The sequence below is a fragment of the Tamandua tetradactyla genome, chromosome 5 (genome assembly GCF_023851605.1).
Source record: "Tamandua tetradactyla isolate mTamTet1 chromosome 5, mTamTet1.pri, whole genome shotgun sequence".
Lineage (NCBI taxonomy): Eukaryota > Metazoa > Chordata > Mammalia > Pilosa > Myrmecophagidae > Tamandua > Tamandua tetradactyla.
The window spans coordinates 136,796,698-136,812,467 of NC_135331.1; the positions used below are offsets into that span (position 1 = coordinate 136,796,698).

A 15,770-nucleotide genomic window follows, 5' to 3' on the forward strand; every position below is an offset into this window, starting at 1 on the left:
TTTTGTTGTTGAGTTAAACAATCTCTTTATATATTCTGGATACTAGAGCCTTATCTGATGTATCATTTCCAAATATTTTCTCCCATTGTGTAGGCTGTCTTTTTACTTTCTTGACAAAGTTCTTTGATGCCCAAAAGTGTTTAATTTTGAGGAGTTCCCATTTCTTTCTTTCTTTCTTCAGTGCTCGTGCTTTGGGTGTAAGATCTAGGAAGCTGCTTCCTATTATAAGATTTATAAGATATTGCCCTGCATTTTCTTTGAAAAATTTTATGGTCTTACATCTAATGTTTAGGTCTTTGATCCATTTTGGGTTAATTTTTGTATAGGGTGTGAGATATGGATCCTCTTTCACTCTTTTGCATGTGGATATCCAGTTCTCTAGGTACCATTTATTGAAGAGACCGTTCTGTCCCAGGTGAGTTGGCTTGACTGCCTTATCAAAGATCAATTGTGCATAGATGAGAGGTCTATATCTGAACACTCTTTTCAATTCCATTGGTCAGTATATCTATGTTTATGCCAGTATCATGCTATTTTGACCACTGCAGCTTCATAATACACCCTAAAATCGGGTAGTGTGAGACCTTGACTTCATTTTTCTTTCTCAGGATATTTTTAGCTGTTTGGGGCACCCTGCCTTTCCAGAGAAATTTGGTTATTGGTTTTTCTATTTCTGAGAAGTAAGTTTTTGGGATTTTAATTGCTATTGCATTGAATCTATAAATTAATTTAGGTAGAATTGACATCTTAACTATATTTAGTCTTCCAATCCATGAAATCACATTTAGGTCTTCTGTGATTTCTTTTAGCAGTTTTGTGTAGTTTTCTTTGTGGAGGTCTTTTGTATCCTTACTTAAATTTATTCCTAAATATTTTATTCTTTTGGTTGCAATTGTAAATGGAATTTTTTTCTTGATTTACCCCTCTGATTGTTCATTAGTAATGTATAGAAATAGTACTGATTTTTGAGTGTTGACCTTGTAACTTGTTACTTTGCTCTACTCATTTATTAGCTTTAGTAGTTTTGCTGTGGATTTTTTGGGGTTTTTCAATATATAGTATCATATCATCTGCAAACAGTGAGAGTTGTACTTCTTCCTCTCCAATTTTGATGCTTTGTATTTCTTGTGTAATTGCTCTGGCTAGAACTTCCAACACAATGTTGAATAGCAGTGGTGACAGTGGACATCCTTGCCTTGTTCCTGATCTTAGGGGGAAAGCTTTCAGTCTTTCCCCATTGAGGATGATGTTAGCTGTGGGTTTTTCATATATTCCCTTTATCACATTGAGGAAGTTCCCTTCTATTCCTATCCTTTGAAGTATTTTTTTTTTTTTTTTTTTAAAGAAAGAGGGAGGAAGGGAAGGAAAGACAGAGAGAAGGAAGGAAGGAAGGAAGAAAGGGAAACATCTTTAAACATTTTCTTGTTTTATTGTATTTTGTTTGTTTGTTTGTTTTTTACATGGGCTGGGGCCGGGAATCGAACCGAGGTCCTCCGGCATGGCAGGCAAGCACTTTGCCCGCTGAGCCACCGCGGCCCGCCCTGAAGTATTTTTAACAAGAAAGGATGTTGAATTTTGTCAGATGCCTTTTCTGCATCAATCGAGATGATCACGTGGTTTTTCTGTTTTGATTTGTTGATATGGTGTATTACATTAATTGATTTTCTTGTGTTGAACCATCCTTGCATACCGGGGATGAATTCTACTTGGTCATGGTGTATAATTCTTTTAATGTGCTGCTGGATTCGATTTGCAAGAATTTTTTTTTGAGGATTTTTTCAACTATATTCATTAGAGAGATTGGTCTTTAATTTTCTTTTCTTGTAGTATCTTTGTCTGGCTTTGGTATGAGGGTGATGTTGGCTTCATGGAATGAGTTAGGTAGCCTTCCTTCCTCTTCAGTTTTTTTCAAGAGTTTGAGCAGAATTGGTACTAATTCTTTCTTGAATGTTTGGTAGAATTCACATGTGAAGCCATCTGGTCCTGGGCTTTTCTGTTTTTGGGACCTTCTTAATGACTAATTCAATTTCTTTACTTGTGATTGGTTTTTTGAGGCCATCTATTTCTTCTTGAGTCAATGTTGGTTGTTCATGCCTTTCTAGGAAGTTGTCCATTTCATCTACATTGTTGAGTTTATTAGCATAAAGTTGTTTATAGTATTCTCTCATTACCTCCTTTATTTCTGTGAGTTCAGTGGTTATGTTTCCTCTTCCATTGCTGATTTTATTTATCTGCATCCTCTCTTTTCTATTTGTCAACATTGCTAAGGGTCCATCAATTTTATTGATTTTTCTCAAAGAACCAGCTTCTGGTTTTGTTGATTTTCTCGATTGTTTTCATGTTCTCAATTTTATTTATTTCTGCTGTAATCTTCATTATTTCTTTCCTTCTGCTTGCTTTGGGGTTAGTTTGCTGTTCTTTCTGTAGTTCTTCCAAGTGAACAGTTAATTCCTCGATTTTTGTTCTTTCTTCATATTTTTTTTCTTTCTTCATTTTTGATATAGGCATTTAGGGCAGTAAATTTCCCTGTTAGCATTGCCTTTGCTGCATCTCATAAATTTTAATATGTTGTGTTTTCCATTTCATTTGCCTCAACGTATTTACTGATTTCTCTTGTAATGTCTTCCTTGACCCACTGGTTGTTTAAGAGTGTGTTGTTCAGCTTCCATATATCTGTGAATTTTCTGGCCCTCTGTCTATAATTGATTTCCAACCTCATTAGTTTATGATCCAAGCAAGTGTTTTGTGTGATTTCAGTCTTTTTAAATTCATTGAGACTTGCTTTGTGACCCAACATATGGTCTATCCTTGAGAATGACCCATGAGCACTTGAGAAAAAAGGTGCATATTGTTGTGGGCTGTCATGTTCTATAAATGTTTATTAAGTCTAGTTCACTTATTGTATTATTCAAATTCTGTTTCTTTATTGATCTTCTGTCTAGATGTTCTGTACATTGATGAGAGCAAAGAATTGAAGTCTCCAGCTATTATGGTAGATATGTTTGTTTCTCTTTTCTGTGTTTGCCTCATGTATTTTGGAGCACTCTGGCCCGGTATATAAATATTTATGATTGTTATGTCTACTTGTTTAATTGTTCCTTTTATAAATACATAATGTACTTGTTTGACTCTTTTAATTGTTTTACATTTGAAGTCTCATTTGTTGGATATTAATATAGCTACTCCTGTTCTTTTCTGATTGTTATTTGCATGAAATATCATTTCCCAGCCTTTCACTTTCAACCTTTGTTTATCCTTGGGCTTAAGATGTGTCTCCTGGGCGGGCCACGGTGGCTCAGCAGGTAAGAGTGCTTGCCTGCCATGCCCAAGGACCCGGGTTCGATTCCCGGTGCCTGCCCATGTTAAAAAAAAAAAAATGTGTCTCCTGTAGACAGCATATAGATGGATCTTGTTTTTTAATCTATTCTGCCAGTGTACGTCTATTGATTGGGAAGTTTAATCCATTAACATTTAGTGTTATTACTGTAAGGGCAGTACTTTCTTCTACCATTTTGCCTTTGGATTTTATATGTCATGTCTAATTTTTCTTCTTTTTACCTTGACTGATTGTCTTTGTTTCTACACTCTTCTCCACACCTCTCTCTGCTGTCTTTTCCAATCTGTGTCTAGTGTTCCCTTTAGTATTCCTTGCAGAACCTGTCTCTGATTTTCTCAGTGATTTTTTTGCCTGAAAATGTTTTAATTTCCCCCTTTTTTTTTAGTTTTTTATTTTTTATTTTTTTGCATTAGCAGGCATTGGGAATAGAACCCAGGTCTCTGACATCCCCCTTATTTTGAAGGACAATTTTTCTGAATATAGAATTCTGGGTTGGCAGATTTTCTCTTTTAGTATCTTAAATATATAATACTACTCTCTTCTCACCTCCCTGGTTTCTGCTGAGAAATCTATGCATAGTCTTATGGGGCTTCCTTTGTATGTAAGGGGCTGCTTTTCTCTTGTTGCTTTCGAAATGCTCTCTTTCTCTTTGACATCTGACATTCTGATTAGTAAGTTTCTTGGAGTATGTCTATTTAGATCTATCCTGTTTGGGGTATGCTGAACTTATTGGATTTCTAATTTTAAGTCTTTCATAAGAGTTGCAAAATTTTCAGTTATAATTTTTTCCATTAGTTTTTCTCTACCTTTTTCATTCTCTTCTCCTTCTGGGATACTCACAACATGTATATTTGTGCACTTCATGTTATCATTCAGTTCTCTGAGTCCCTACTCATATTTTTGCATTCTTTTCCCAATACTTTCTTTTGCATGTTAGATTTCAGATGTCCCATTTTCCAGTTCACTAATCCTATCTTCTGCCTCTTGAAATCTACCTTTGTAGGTTTCCATTGTTTTTTTCATCTCTTCTACTGTGCCTTTTATTCCCGTAAGTTCTGTGATTTGTTTTTTCAGACTGTTGAATTCTTCTTTTTGTTCATCTCTTGCCTTTTTTATATCCTCCCTCAATTGATTTGATTTTTGGTGAGATTTTCCATGTGTGTTCAAACATCCTAAATTAACTGTTTCGACTCCTGTATCTCATTTGAATTTTTGGTTTGTTCCTTTCACTGGGCCATATCTTCAGTTTTCCTAGTATGATTCATTATTTTTTTGCTGACATCTAGACATTTAATTTCCTTAATTGGTTTATTCTGGAGATTGTTTTCACTTTTTTACCTAGGATTTTCTTGCTGGATGACTTTGTTGTCTGGTTTTTGAAATTTAGTTCAGCTTATTCTAGACCTCTAGTTTTGGTTTTGCTTAACAGATCAGAATTTTTCAGTACTTGTTTTCTTGTTTCTTGCCCTGCCTGTATGGTGCCTTTTTTTCCTTTTAGTGGGGTCTACTTAGGTGTTATAGACCTTAGTCAGATTTTTCCAGATCAGACTGGCCTCCTCTCAGGAGGAGACAGTCACCTGTATCTGTTTTCCCTGAGGACGTGGCCTGGCAGATTGAAAGACTTTGCTGTGAAGCCTCTAGACTCTGTTTTTCCTACCCTGCCCTATATGTGACGATTGTCTGCCTGTGGGTCTAAGCAGCATAAAGTGATGCGGTATCTTTAATTTTTGCAGACTTTCCCTGCTGAGGGTATGATTGAGACAGAGCAGAGATTGTAGTCTGGTTTTAATCACTTCGGTTTTCCAGACCCTGGGGTCTGGTTTCTTTGAGGGAGGGATTCCACCTGAGCTGGGCCCCACCCCTCTCCTGGGGAAGGTACTGCCTCCAGGGAATTGCTTCCTTTCACTTGACCAACATCTTTTCCTCTCAGACAAGCTTAACTCTGCTCTTGCCTGGGGCAATTAGAGCCTGAAAAGCCTTGCAGTTGTATGCAAAGAACGGTCAAGCTGTAGAAACACAGCCACAAAAAAGAAGAGAAAAAAAAATTCCATTTCAGAGCAGGACCCCCATTCCTTTAGTTTACTAATCAAGAGTTTAAGTTGGCACATTGCTCTGTGTATCTCCAGGCCTAGGTCCCCCCTCCTTTCCTTCAGGGCCTAGACCTCTTCATATATTTAGTGCTGTCTGAACCAAAAAACACCCCCTCTGTTTTCTTTTCTTTTTTTTTTTTTTTTCATCAGCTCTGCCCCCACTGCACTGGGGCAAAAACCAGCAACCTCAGTTTTTACTGGAGGTTCAGCTGAGCTGGGGATCTATTTTTAGTAGTCAGAATTTGTTAATTAATTCCACAATTGGAGCTTGGTTGAGCTCAGCGCCTTGCTGTAGGTAAGTTCTCTCTCCTTTCCCCTCTAGGAAGCAGCCTGTGGGGAAGGGGCATTGGCCTCCATGGCTTCGGGGACTTATGGTTCTGGGTGGATTGCAGCTGGTTCAGCTTGTCCAGCTGGTGTATGCTGTGTGTCTAGTCACTGACATGGCCCCAGCAGTTCTGTACGGCTTCTGGCTATTTACTAGCTGCTCTGGAGGACGAACTCTATTCCACACCTCACTAAGCCGCCATCTTGGACTGTCCACACTACTGATTTTTTGCATGTTGATATTGTACCCCACCATATTGCTAAATTCATTTATTAGCTTTAGGGGCTTTGTTATTTTTCGGGTGTTTCTGCAAATAGAATCATATCATCTGCAAATAGGAAAAGTTTTACTTATTTCTATATAAATTTGTATGCCTTTTATTTCTTTTTGTTACCTTTTTACTATAGGTCTAGCAAGAATTTTTGGTAGTGTTGAATAACAGTGGTGACCTGTGGCATTTTGTCTTGTTCCTGACCTTAAAGGGAAAGCCTTCAGTCCTCTCCCTTTAAGTAGGATGTTAGCTGTGGGCTTTTCATATATGCTCTTTGTCCTTTTAAGGAAGTTTCCTCCTGTTCCTAGAGTTCTAACTATTTTTATAAAGAAGTTGTGCTGGATTTTGTCAAAGACCTTTTCTGCATAAGTTGGGATGATTATGCTTTTTTTTTTTTTTAACTTCATTCAGTTAAAGTAGTGTATTACATTAATTGATTTTCTTATGTTGAACCAACCTTGCATACAGTGGATAAAACCCACTTGAACATAGTGTATATTTCTTTTAATATATTGCTAGATTCAGTTTGCTAGTGTTTTGCCAAGGATTTTTGCATGCATATTCATTGAGGTATTGGTCTGTAGTTTTCTTTTTTTGTGGTATCTTTATCTGGCTTTGGTATGAGGGTTATGTTGGCTTCTTAGAATGAATTGGGGAGTGTTTTATCCTCTTCAATTTGTTTCGTAGAGCTTGAGCATAACTGAAGTTAAGTCTTGTGGAATGTTTGGAAGAATTCCTCTGTGAAGCCAGCTATCTGGTCTTGGACTTTTCTTTTTTTGGTAGAGTTTTGATGACTGATTTAATCTCTTTACTAGTAATTTATTTGTTGAAATCTTCTATTTCTTTTGAGTCAATGAAGTTCTAAGAATTTGTTCATTTCCTGTAGGTTATCTAATTTATTGCCATATAGTTGTTCATGGATCCTTTTATAGTCCTTTTTCATTTCAGTAGGGTCAGTAGTAATGCCTTCCTTTTTATTTTTGATTTTCATTATTGGTATTCTCTTTTTTTTTTTCTTTGCCGGTCTAATTAAAGGTCTGTCAACTTTATTGATCTTTTCAAAGGTCAAAATTTTGGTTTTATTGATTCTCTCTATTGTTTTATTGTTTTCTTTTTCATTTATCTTTGCTCTAATCTTTATTTCCTCCCATCTGCTAGGTTTGGATTTAGTTTGTTCTTTTTAGTTCTTCCAGTTTTGAGATTTGGTATCTGATTTGCATCCCCAAAATTTTGGAAAGTAGTGTTTTCATTTTTACCCACTTTCAGGTGTTTCCTACTTTATGTTCTGGTTTCCTCTTTTATCCCAGGGTTTTAAAGAGCATGTTGTTTAATTTCTACATATTTGTGAATTTCCCATTTCTCCCCGTGTTATTGATTTCTAGCTTCATTTTGTTGTGGTTAAAAAATATGCGTTGTATCATTTTAATATATTTGAATTTATTGAGACATTTTGTGACCCAACTTATGGTCTGTTCTGGAGAATGATCTGTATTTACTTGAGAAGAATATGTATTCTCTTTGGTTAGTGTCCTCTATATATATATGGTGTAGGTGTCATTGGTTTAGAATATTGTTTGTTTTGTATTTCCTTCTTAATCTTCTGACTAGATAGTTTATCCATTTTTGAATATGATATATTAAAATCTCCTGCAATTAGTGTAGAACTGTCAGTTTCTCTCTTCAGATCTGTAAGCATTTCCTTCATATATATTGCGGTTGTGGTTCTGCTAGTAGGTACATATATATTTATAATTGTTAAATCTTCCTGTTGAATTGACCCCTTTATCAATATATAATGACTGTCTTTATTCTTTGTAATTGTTTTGGACTTAAAGTCTATTCTATCTCCTATTAGTATATCTTCCCCAGCTCTCTTTTGGCTACTATTTGCATGATATATATTTTTCCATCTTTTCATTTTCAACCTACTTGTATTTTTGAATTTAAGGTGAGTCTCTTGTAGACAGCTTATAGTTTGGTCATTCTTTTTCATACATTCTGCAGAGCTCTGCCTTTTGGCTACAGAGTTTAAACCATTTAAATTTAAAGTCACTACTCTTAATGTAGGACTTTCTTTTGCCATTTGCTATTTACCCTATATGAGTTTTATACCTTTTTTGTCCCTCACTTCCATTAATGCTTACTTTGTTATTTATTTGATTTTTGTGTGTGTACTATTTTGAGTACTTTCCCATTTCTATTTGGATATATTTTTCACCTGTGTTCCTTGTGGTACCATGGGGTTAAGACTTAGTACCCTAAATATGTAACAGTTCTATTTGGTTTGATACCAACTTAGGATAGCACTCATGTATACTTTTCCTATGACCTTACTTTGCTCTACCTTTTTCTTTTTTTTTTTTGTACTTTTTACCAGGTAAATCTTTGTACATTGTATGTCCCAAAACATAGATTTGTCATTACTTTTTATGTATTTGCATTTTAGCACCTGTAGGAAGTAAGAAGTGGTGTTACATACCAAACAATTTATACAATAATACTTGCATTCATAATTACCCAAATGATTACCTTTACTGCCAGGTTTGTTTCTTGATGCTGTTTTCAACCACTATCCAGTGTACTTTCTTTACATTCTGAAGAATTCCTTTAGCATTGCTTACAGGGTAGGCCAGGTGTTGATGAACTCCTTCAGCTTTTGTTTATCAGATAATGTCTTAATCTCCCCCTCATATTTGAAAGAAAGTTGTTCTAGTTTGCTAGCTGCCGGAATGCAACACACCAGACACGGATTGGCTTTTAATAAAAGGGGATTAATTTTGTTAGTTCTTCAGAGGAACGGCAGCTAACTTTCCATTGAGGTTATTTCATATGTGGGAAGGCACAGGATGGTCTCAGCTGGCCTTCTCTCCAGGCCTCTGGGTTTCAACGTCTTTTCCCCGGGATGATTCCTTTCTGCATCTCCAAAGGCCTGGGCTGAGCTGCAAGTGCTGAGATGAGGTATGCTGAGCTGCTTGGGCTGTGCTACCTTGCGCTCTCTCATTTAAGCACCAGCCAATTAAATCAAACGTCATTTATTTCAGCAGGCACGCCTCCTAGCTGACTGCAGATGTAAATCAGCAACAGATAAGGTTCATGTACTATTGGCTCATGTCCACAGCAACACAACTAGGTGCCTTCACCTGGCCAAGTTGACAACTGAATCTAACTACCACAAAAGTCTTTCTGGATGTAAAATTCTTGACTGGCAGCCTATTTTCAAGGGTCTTGTCTTTGAGTTCACTGATTCTTCTACCAGATTCAATGTGTTCTTCAAAGCCTCCTGGAGGCTTTTTCATTTCAGTTATTGTGGTCTTCAACTCCATAGCTCTGTTTGGTTCCTTTTAAAATTTCTGTTTCTTGGGCAGGCCACCGTGGCTCAGCAGGTAAGAATGCTTGCCTACCAAGCCCGAGGACCCGGGTTTGATTCCTGGTGCCTGCCCATGTAAAAAAAAAAAAAAAAATTGTTTAAAAAATTTCTGTTTCTTTAACCAAGAGCCTCTTATATTGCTTATTCATTGCTTTCTTGATGTCATTTACTTCTGTCTATGAATTTTCCTTAAACATTTTTAAGACTGTTTTTATAAAGGCTTTTTCCAGTATATCCATGTTCTGGTCTTCTGCTTTTTTTAAATTTTTTATTTTTTATCCTCTTCCTTTGGATGGACTGTCATTTCTTGTTTCTGTTTGTCTTGTACTCTTTTGTTGCACAGTGTACACTTTAATATTTTAAAATATTAAGTCTGGGATTTATTCCCTGAGATGTATATCTGTTGATTTTTTAACCAGCTGGTGATAAGACAGAGATTTTTTTTTTTTTGGCTTCAGTCCTCTTGTCAGGAAGGTCTGTCCAAAGCAGTGAATTTTGAAAATCTTCTATTGTGTCTTTCATTACCATCATTTGTGTTATATTATTTTTATGTTTTCAAATCCTTCTTTGTGCTCACTCAGCATCTTCTTAATATTCTTTATTTCTTTAGCCATATTTTCCTTCATCTCTTTGAATTGATTTAGAAGATTTGTTTGAATGTCTTTGATTGATTGTTCCAAATTTTGCATCTCCTCTGAAGTTTTATGTTATTCCTTTGACTGGGCTATATCTTCCTGTTTCTTAGTATGGTTTGCAATTTATTGCTGGTATCTAGGCATCTGATTATCTTGCTGAGTTTACTCTGGAGATCAGTTTCTCTTTCTTTCCTAGGGTTTTCTTGTTGATTGACTTTTTCCTAAGGCATTTCTTTGACATTTGATTCAACTTACTAGAGACCTTTAGAATAGCTCATGTTTAACTGATCAGATTTTTTCAGCTCTTTATCTGATTCTTGCTCTGGATATATGATACATTTTTTGAAATTGCAGTATTTGTACAGTTGTTTCTCCCTACCCTGTCAACAAGGTCCTGTCATGAGAATGGGGGATGGACACCAGCCTGTTCATCATATAGAGTTTTACTCAGAGCCCTTCAGTGCACATTGTTAATCTCTTCCCTCACTCATCCCTGGAGGATGAGCAGTGTCCTTTTGTTCTCCATTTCCCCTGTTCAGTTGTTGTAGACAGTTCCTGGCCGTTTATTAGCTGCTCTGGAGGATGAACTGAGTCTTGAAGCTTCCTACTCTGCCACCTTACCTGGAAATTTCTGGAAGATTTTTAAAAAAGACTTTTATGTATGTCCATATATAAAATTAGACTATAGTTTTCTTAGTTATCCTTCTTTACATATGAACTTGTATTCATGTGTAAGATCTGTAGTTTCCTGACTTTACCATGCTTTTCTGCTTTCAAAATCAGAGTTATTCTAGTCTTAAATAGAATAAACTGGGAGACCTTGTTTTCTGTACCCCGGACTGCATGAAATAACTAGCAGCTATCTGTTATATAAGGTTTAATATAATTTGCTTATAAAACTATCTGGCTCTGGTGCCTTTGGGGACAGATCTTCATTTCCTTTTCAATGTCTCTTATGGTTATTGGTCTACTACCTATTCTTGAGTAAATGTTGATAATTTATATTTTAGTGGAATACAATACATTTTCTCTAGCTTTTCAAATTTAGTACTAAAAATTTCCCCCATTGTATCATTTGATTAAATGAGTTAAGGCACCTAAGGTATTTACAATAGTATAGGATACATAATAAGTACTCAATAAATGTTATTTATATATTGTAAATTTTTGTTATTATTATTTAAAAATCTCTAATGATATATTTTAATATTAATGATTTGTGGAAGAAAGTCAACTAGATCCCCCTTAAGCATAGAGTTCTATTCTGAATGCTGGGTCATAAGAACAATTCAGGAGTACCCTAAGTTAGGAGAGAGAAGAATGAGGGTTTTATAGAGTTTTTACAAGAGGGTTCAGTTGATGTTCAGTCAGTTTTAATAATAGTTGGTCCAAAATGGTTCTCCAAAGAGTATGGAATTTTCCTATAGTTTACTAACCATTGACTGGGCAATTAAGGTATAGCAAAGGGATGAGGAGAAACAGTTTCTGGCCTAAGGTCATAAGGTAGTCATGATTGGCCACTATTGCCCTTTAAGGACTTTTACACATTGTTTTGTATTATTTATTTCACCTTCTGACATATTTGTTAGTGCATTGAATCATATTAATAATTTCCACTCTTTGAGTGCAAGCAGTTTCCTAATATATTCCTAAAAATGTGTACAAAGTCAAATGTCTGAAAGTCAAAGATTGACTTACATTTAATAAGGAGAATTTCATTGCAAGAGAACTAAAAAATACTTTAAAGTCCCTAATTAAACTTCATCTTTTAGACATAGTTGTCAATGTATAGTTTCCAGCATTTCACACATATCTTTCATTTTCTGTTTTTTCATTTTGAATTGAACAATTGAACTGGTTTATATGCACTGAGCATTCTTTGAGGTTAAAGATTTACATATACCAAATGATTTCTTTCTGGGTCTCAATTTTACAGTGTTTTGGTGGTATTAGTTTTCTGTTTTACATTTATATTTATAGAGTGATAAGGGAAAATACAAGAAAAATTCTGATAGTACAAAAACATTGCCATAGGCTTGCACAGTATGGCGGGCAGCATTAGCTAGTGCTTGCTCTAGTCTCTGTAATGGGGAACCAGCTGACTACAAGAGACTAAACTGTGTCTGCCTCTTATTTCCAGCAGACTTATGGTCGACTTTTGCTCACAAAAAAAGCCAGGAAAATTTTATAATCCTTTTTTTTTCTTTTAAAGTTAATATAGCAGTGTAGCCAAAAAAAAAGAGAGACAGGAAACTGAACTTAAGTAACACAGCTAGTACAATCCACAGCAGTGGGAGAAAAGATTTAATTTAGTTGATTTTCTGTGGTATTGATTGTTCACTAGTCTCATGGTAATGGAAGCTGCACATTTTTTCAAAGAGACCAAGAAGCTGCTGGAGGTTTGGTTCTCCCAGCAGCAGCCTGACACATACCAAGGGTCTGGGATCTTCGCACCATCCTGAGATCTGAATGGGACATACTTTTGAGGGATGTGCAATGTTCAGTTATAAGTGTGACAAAAACTGATAAGCAGGAAGTTTATGTACTCAGTGAGAAAAGCATGTTTATCTCCAAGAGACGTTTCATTTTGAAGATATGTGGTACCACCTCATACTGAAAAGCACCGTTGAAGCTTGCGAGGTGTCATCGTCAGGTTCATGTGTCAACTTGACCAGGTAGTGGTGCCTGGTTGACTGGTCAGGCAAGTCCTGGCCTGTCTGTTGCTATGTGGACTTTTCATGGCACTTAATCATGATTACATCAGCTGTATCCACACCTGATTTCATTTGTAATCAGCTAAGGGAAGTGTCTTCTGCAATGAGTGATGCTTAATCTAATTAGCAGAAGTCTTTTAAGGAGGATTCAGAAGAGACACTCTTCCTGCTTCTACCAGTGAGCCTCTCCTGTGGAGTTAGTCCAGACCCTTCATTGGAGTTACCAGTTTGTGGCCTGCCCTATAGACCTTAGACCCTTACATTCCCATGGTTGCCCAGCCAGCCTCTCCTGAGAGTTTGTTGTGGAGTTCATTAGAGTTATGAGCTTGCGGCCTGCACTACAGACCTACATTCCCATGGTTACGTGAGACACTTTCATAAATTTTATATCTACATATATCTCCTGCTGATTCTGTTTCTCTAGAGAACCCTAGCTAATACACCACAGATTATAGTGGGTTTGACCCAATTCAAAGCTTATTTTATTTTCATAAGAATTTCATGATGCCTTTACCAAGGGTACTTACACTGGAATTTCCAGGAATAAATAGAGTTTCTTAATGCACTTTTCTCAAATGAAGCAGCATGTTGTATGGGAGGGATGAATTCTGACTGTGGATACTTGTATACTCTGGATTTCCCAGAGATCCATGCAGGCAGTCAGCCATATGAAACCCTGGAAATTCTGATGAGTGAGCTCAACCTAGCAGTTATGGACCAGTTCTGCATGGAAGATGAGAGTGAAATTCATGGCCTGATACCAGGTTTTGTCATTGATGTCATACTGTTCAATCCTTGTGGGTGTTTGATAAAGGAATGAAATTGGACAGAACTTATTGGACTATTCATATAATTCCAGAATCAGAATTTTCTTAAGTTAGCTTTGAAACACATTTAAGTCAACCTCCTATGATGATCTGATCAAGAAAGTTGTTGAAGTCTTCAAGTCAGGAAAATTTGTGACCACCTTGTTTGTAAATCAGAGTTCTAAATGTCACACAGTGCTTTCTTCACCCTAGAAGATTGAAGGATTAAACATCTTGATTGTCAGAGTGCTGTGTTCAAAGATTACAACTTTGTTTTTACCAGCTTTGCTAAAAATCAGCAACAATAGCAAAACTGATGAAGAAAAATGAAGAAAAACGAAAAAGAGGACACACATAGAAAAGGTGGTGGCGAATTTCTAGATATTGATACCAGGGACCATGCTTTCCATGATCACCACCTTGTAGGTGCAGGAAGCCCTTGTTGTAATTATAGTGTAATCACTTTGAATTGTTGTATATCTTATTATAACAAGGAATAAGGTATCTTGCATGAATGCTATCTTCAGTGTTTAGGTATTATATGCCACTCTTGCTGTGAAATTGAAGTGCATATGAAAAACCCTTTTACTGAATGAAACTTTATAACACTTGTGAAAATGATTCAGTTTCATTTATGCATAGTATAATATTTCTCCAGATATCATCCAAAATTCTGCACAGGCAAGGCTTTTGTTCCTATTAGGTGTTGGCCTCAGTCTTAATTATCTGGGACTGCTCTATTAAATTGCTGCCTGAATTTTACAACCAGTTACCTGTAGTTTCTAGGACATATTCTCTACAAATGTTATTGAAACCACTTTCTACTTCATACAGATGGTTTTTTGCAATAGCAATTAAAGGTTTTCTTCCACATGTTAAGTAAAAAAAAAATTTCCATACAGTCAATGATATTAGCTATTGGCTAGCATGTAGGGATATGTATGGCTGATGTTTTTATACTGTGTTGATCTGTAGAATTTCAGATTTGAACTACAAAGTATACAAAAAGCCTTTTAGGAGTTTCCCTCTATATTATAAAAATGTGTGTTCAGCAGAAATGAAAATATTAAAGTTGAGGTCTGCCTGGACTGGTTGGTTAAATAGGTAGAAAACACTAAATTTTTAAGCCCGTTAGTAATTTACATATATATTTACTTTTCACAAGTAGATATAAAACTGTCAGTGGCATCTTGTAATCATCTCATCCAGTAGCCAGTAGTTGCCATTACCTACTTATGGGCAAATCTCAAAATTAGTCAGTATCTAATAAAGTATCAGTGGCTGAGAGATTTTAAATAGAGTCAAGAAGCTGCTCTGGAGGTCACTCTTTGGCATACTTCAGTTAGATGTTGCTACCTATCATAACTTGCCGGGCCCAAGCCAAAACCTTTCTAGCCATCTCTAAGGAATACCTAGGGCAAGATATAAGATTCTACAATGGTTTCATCCACTAGGGTAACTTTCCAGAAACCTAACAGCCTCCAGATGGGTCCTTGGACTGGATAAGTCTTGAAACCTATATATATATAGGTTTCAAACTGTTCTAGTTTGCTAGCTGCCGGAATGCAACACACCAGAGATGATTGGCTTTTAATAAAAGGGGATTTAGTTCGTTAGTTCTTCAGAGGAAAGGCAGCTAACTTTCAACTGAGGTTGTTTCTTACGTGGGAAGGCACAGGGTGATCCCTGCTGGCCTTCTTTCCAGGCCTGTGGGTTCCAACAACCTTCCCCAGGGTGATTTCTTTCTGCATCTCCAAAGGCCTGGGCTGAGCTGTGAGTGTGAGATGAGGTATGCTGAGCTGCTTGGGCTGTGCTACGTTGCACTCTCTCATATAAGCACCAGCCAATTAAGTCAAACATCATTCATTGCAGCAGGCACGCCTCCTAGCTGACTGCAGATGTAATCAGCAACAGATGAGGTTCACTTACCATGGGCTCTTGTTCACAGCAATAGAACTAAGCACCTTGACCTAGCCAAGTTGACACATATCTAACTACCACATATACTGATGCATAATATGGAATAGCAGCTTCATAAAAGTCTTTTTTTGTTACATTAGATGAGTCTGGAAAATGTAATGATTTACATTTGAAGTTTTGTAAGGCATATGAAGGTTAATTTATCATATGTATGCTTTTGTAATATATTTGCATATTATTTTGAAAAGGTGTCTAATATATTTCATTGTGCAAAAGAACTGGGAATGTGGATTTCAAAACTAATT

The 15,770-nt window shown here is 36.3% G+C and overlaps 1 protein-coding gene and 1 pseudogene across 9 annotated transcripts in view; both read left to right on the forward strand.

The window, feature by feature from the left end:
* Nucleotides 1–15,770, forward strand: part of BCKDHB (branched chain keto acid dehydrogenase E1 subunit beta) — a 406,736-nt gene that overhangs the window by 184,719 nt on the left and 206,247 nt on the right. The window lies entirely within an intron of this gene.
* On the forward strand, nt 10,122–13,862 carry LOC143684895 (S-adenosylmethionine decarboxylase proenzyme-like; annotated as a pseudogene).